Genomic DNA, 5,926 nt, shown 5'->3' on the forward strand with positions numbered 1-5,926 from the left:
ATTGCAACTTCTCCTCCTCCTCCTTCTCTTCCTCTTCCTCCCTTTTACCTTCTTCCTCTCCCTCCTTCTCCTCCCATGATCTTGATAAAAGAGGCTTGGGCCAGGAAAATAGGTTTGAAGTGGTGAGAAATTATAAGTTTGTTAATATAGTTTGTAGATAGAGATAATTGGATTTTTTGATGGGTTGGCTATAGGGCATAAAACAAAGAGAGTGGTCAAGAGTGACTGTAGTTTATTTTGACCTGCTGAGTTCATAAGTTGGTGTTCTCATGTACTGAGTTAAGGAACAGTGTGGGGTGAATGTATATGGTGTAGAGCTTAAATGTATTTGGAATTGCTCAAGAGGTCACGGTGATAATCTGTTTTATAAACCTGGAATTTAAGGAGGAGGTCAGGTTGGAAGTATAACTTGGGGGCATCAGTCTATAGATAGTATTTAATCTCCTTGGAATATATGAGCTTGCCAAAGGAGAGAGTATAGGTAGAAGAGAAACAAGGGTCAGAACCACCTGGGGCACTTCATCACGTGGAAGTTGGGGACACGGAAGAAGCAGCAAAGTAGAAGGAAGAGTGCCTAGTGAGGACTAAAATATTGTGCAAGCCCTATGAAGGAAGTGTTCAAGGAAGATGAAAGGGTTAACTCACAAATCCTACAGAGAGGCTGTATAAATAAAAGTGGAGATACAAATGCCATATTTTGCAGCATGAAGATCAAGAAGAGTTTTGGAGGATGTTGGGATTAAAGTCTAATTGCAACGTATTCAAGGGAGAAGAGGAGTGGAGTAAGTATAGATAACCACTTGAGAAATTGAATTTAAAAAGGAACAAGAGTAATATGACAGCAAAAACAAACAGAACAGTAGTTGGTAGGAGATGTAGAGTTAAGAGAGGGTACACAGACAATAGTTCTTGAATGAGGAAGAAAGTATACGTGGAAGATTTATCCTTAGAAAGGGCACAGGCAACTGTGCCTGTGGGGTATGAGAAAGAGTGAAAAAGTCATTCAGCAACAGGTGGAGGGCCTGATGGAGGTAGGGAATTGTTGCAGGAAGACATAAAAATGAAAATGAGGATGAAATGTGCTTTTTAGGAAAAGTAAGTTCAAGGGTGTTGTAGTGAACTAATATAATAATATGTAATACACCAGCCATTCATTAATATTTCCTGTTTCCTCTCCTTTCCAAATATTAGCACAAGTCTGTTTTTGCACCCTTGAGTTTGGGTATGCCCATATGATTTGCATTGGTCAAGGAAATTAGAGAAGAAGGTCATTCCCATGTGGGTGCATTTAGAAACCACTTTTCTCCATTTCTTTACACCTTTACTCAAGCTGCAGTTGTGGACATATTTCACTGGTCATGAATACTCTTAGCCAGTAAAATGTAATAAATAGTCATGTGTCTTCTGTAACTAGGTAGTAGCTCCAGCTCAGAGATGGGCAGAACTTGGCTACAAGGCAAGGTTAAACCTCAACAAGGTTAAAGCACCCTGGAATATTCAACCACAGGGAGGTTATTTGGGAGAACTTTGAGGATTTACAACATATTTTACAAGCATGAGAAATAGACTTTTTTATATTAAGCCACTGAGAGTTTGGTGATCTTTGTTACTATGGCATACTCTGGGGTGTCTGTCTCATGGCAAGAGTCTACTTACGGAAGTGAATGGCTGAGACACATTGCATGACAAGATCACTGAAGGAGAAGAGGTCAAGGGAGAAGATGGCAAGGTGTAGAAGGATTGTCTTTATGAAATTTAAGTTATCACAAATTACAACAGGATAAATTGGAAGAGAATGATAGTGAGCCAACAACTAAAATTTTCAAGGAATAAGGGGAAATGACTTGGAGATCTTAAATGACTGCCAAAGCAAGTGATGATAGGTAATTTTGTGTGAGGACCTAGAATCCAAACTTGAGAGATTTATGAAGGAGAAAGAAGAAATGTTCTAGAAGTAACTATAAAAAGAACTATTTCAATCTGGCTACTTTAGTCAATTATACACAGGAAGATAATATTTTAAAAAATTTTTACTCCTTTTTTCAGAACTTTAAAGTCTACCAAAATGTTTCTTTTTTTTTCCATTTTATTTTATTTCTTTTTAGTGTTCCAGCATTCATTGTTTATGCACCACTCTCAGTGCTCCATGCATTACATGCCCTCCATAATACCCACCAGGCCCCCTTTCTTAGACCTTTGACCAAAGAAATGACATTAAAATATATTTAAAAATGACTTCTTGTTTTGGAATACTCATGCATTATGATCTTATGTGGACCTAATTTATAATGCTGTCATATAATTTATAGGTCATGGACTTCACTAATTTTCCTTCCATTTTTTTTTTTCAATTAACGGTTCAGTTCCAATTTTTGTCTTTGCTGTTAATAAAAACTAAGAAATGTAAATTTCTTCTATATTTGGAATAATACAATGTGCCTGAATTCATTTTACATGAATTTCTATATATTCCATTTTGCTTTTCAAAAACTATGAGTCATGTATTTGACTAATGTAAACTGTTGGCTCTTTCACAATTAAGGATATAAATGGTTCAAGCAATAATGTTCAATATTTTTGCAAATTTTTTTTCTGTTGTACCATTTTAAGTACTTGATAAATTTTGGGACATGAAAAATAATTATAGTTAATACTGAGAATCTACTTCATGACACAGATGATTCTTATTACCACGTAAGTAAACATGACTATTTTGAGATAGATTTTAACTCACATTTTTTTTTAAAGACTTTATTTATTTATTTGACAGAGAGAGAGAGATCACAAGTAGGCACAGAAGCAGGCACAGAGAGGGGGAAGCAGGCTTCCCGCTGAGCAGAGAGCCCGATGCGGGGCTCGATCCCAGGACCCTGGCATCATGACCTGAGCCGAAGGCAGACGTTTAACGCACTGAGCCACCCAGGCGCCCCTTAACTCACATTTTTAAAGAATAAATGTTACACTGAAAGATACGTCACACGGGAGAGAGGGGAAGGGGCTTTTTGTCTGTAATGGCAATTACAGGATAGATTTTCTTGATACCCCAAAATAACTAACATCCCTTTATTTTGAATGTAGATGAGAAATTGCTTTAAAGATTATTTTTTGAAAAACTATGCCAGTTTTACTGCATCATTAACAAGTTCATATACTTAAAGAAACTGAAAATGCACAGTATAGAGTAACATGGATTCTGCATAGAAAGAAATAAAAGCTAATCAAAGTACCAATGTTTTTAGAGTAACATGGATTCTGCATAGAAAGAAATAAAAGCTAATCAAAGTACTATTGTTTTTACTGAGAATATTGAATTTTTATTGTCAACCTTTTAAATTCTTCTGTGTTGTAATACAATAATTTCTGTTTATTTCTGCACTTTGCTTTTGGCTTTTTATTTCTATTAAGAAAACATGTTGTAGCTTAAGTTTGATCTTCTTTCTATTCTTTAAATATAAACAAAGATATTAGATATGAAATACTATTCTAGAAAATAACATAAATTCTAAACTGAGAGAACTGTAAATTCTACAACTGTGAAGATCTGCCTTTTCTTTCCTTTATACTTCAGCTGTCTGTATCTACCAGATTTTGTTACATCATGTCCTACAGAATCCATGTGCAGATATACCTTTCACTATAAACCTATTCCCCCTTACTGTGCCATTTCAGAAATAAAGGAAACATTGTTTTATATAAGTTTTCTATTTGCTTTATTAAACTACTCCCAAAGACTGAATTTCCTTGGTCTAATGTTTAAATCAAATTGTGAAATTTTGTTAATTGTCAAAACTAAATGACATCCTTAATTTTACCAACTGGAATGAGGGCTCATTTTCTATGAGCAAACACTGAATATGTATTATGTGACACTTTCACTTAATCCTTATGACAGTCTTCATTACCATTGTATTCTGTGAAGCTGTGACTTAGTAAATTTAAGTAACTTGTTCAAGTCATAGAGCTAGGATATGAAGATATTGATACACAATTATGACTCTGTGTTTCCAAGGACTAAGTCCTAACCATTAAGCATTTTTCGAAAGTATGATCTTCGGATGATATTGATGCTTTATAAAAACAATCCAGCAGGACACTTTAGGTGGTGAACCAGAACCTGCATTTTCACAAAGCCATTCATTATGCCATCACTCTGACATGCTTAATTTGAGAACCATTACAAAAACCTTTATAAATCATCTTGTTTGCCAAGTTGGAGGTTTTGGTTTCCACCTTTGATAACCCACCTTCCTGTATTGTCTAGACCCAGTCTCTGGCAGAGACACAACATATGAAGACCTGGGGGCCTAAGATGATTAGCACCAAGTTGGTGCCTCGTCTACCTGATTTATTTCTTCTCCTGGAATTAAATGAACTTTTGTCCTACGTCCTTTAAAGCATAGGGAATTGGACTTGCTTCCCCTTCTTCTCCTTTTTTTGAGTTCAATCCTGAGGATGTCTAACCAGAACTCATCTATTTGTCCAAACACTGATGATTCTACTCTAAGTGAATTATGACCTGTTTACTTCCAGATGCTTTCCTGCCAAGTTCTGACCATCTTTGGGCTACAGCTACCATCAACTATGGGTCATAAAAGATTTTGTGTATTTATCACATTATTTTGCTGTATCTGTACTTCTTTCCATCAATTTCAGCTGACTCTAAAGTGTTCTACATACTCCACTATAGAAGGCTGGCTTGTTTTCTGGGTTATTCTGGTGACCTGGATACACCACATCCTGAGATATGTCATGTATCCTTTTAAAACAAAGTGCAGCAACTCTATCCTATAGGAATATACCATAGAATCCAATAATGATAGGAAAGGGATTTGGTAGATCCAACAAAATTAGATCTAAGCCCAGTAGCTCGGACTTAGGAGCAGAGTTTTAGTGACATAAATAATTTTTTTCTGGACCCCTGATGAAGTGCCATGTAAGAGGATTTTTGCTTACTCCATTATTATACTTTTAAGTAAAGATTATTTGATGTAAACATAACACACATGCATTCTTAGATACTATCTCAAATATTCAAAATCTCTTACAGACTCTTAGAAATTTGGAGATTCCATAATTGGAGATTCCATAGTTGCACAATGTATATTACAACATTTCTTTGCTAAGAACTGATAAAAAAAAGACATTAGGTGGGGAAAAAATTAATTCCCAGAACTTAATTTAAGAGGAAAAAATGCCTTGAAAACTAAGGTACTATAACTGTGAAATGCTAAGAGAAAATTTCTGCCTTACAAATTCTGAAATAAGCCCCTTTTTTTTGCTATTTACTGGTTACTGTCTTTTAAACATGCAGAAATTCCATGGGTGTTAATTGATCACCATTTCCTTGGTAATCCTGTCCCCATCTGTCTTTATATGCATTCTGTTCCCTCTCACATCCTTTTCCTATTATGTATGTCTCTTTTTTGGCTTCATTAGCATCCACTCTCAGACCTTGTCAATAGAATGAATAAAACATAGTTAAGGAACCCCATAAGCCAGCTCAAAATTTTATTTCAGATGATCACTCAGGTTGAATTAATTAGCATGCCTTCTGTGAATAATTTATAAACCAAGAATGAATAGGATCATTAATTGGGATGAGTTCCTGTAGGTTTGCAAATCATTATTCATGACTAATAGTTATATAAAGAAAGAGCTTTATACCTCAATGGTGCATTATCACATAATTCTCCAACAGTCGTTGAGAGAGAGTAATTGAGTGAATGACACGTGGTATAGCAGCCTATAATGATAAAACTTAGGACAAATGCATGGAACAAGAAATGTATTTAATTATCAGAATGTTGCTGAGAAAGTTCATACTATTCCTCTCCTTACTTAAGATACATCAAAACAGAGAAAGGTGGAGGAAATCTTAGGGTGTAGCCTTTTGACTAAGGAGTGGCTGCCTCTTTCCTTTTTGTGT

The sequence above is a fragment of the Martes martes genome, assembly GCF_963455335.1.
Source record: "Martes martes genome assembly, chromosome: 14".
Classification (NCBI taxonomy): Eukaryota; Metazoa; Chordata; class Mammalia; order Carnivora; family Mustelidae; genus Martes; species Martes martes.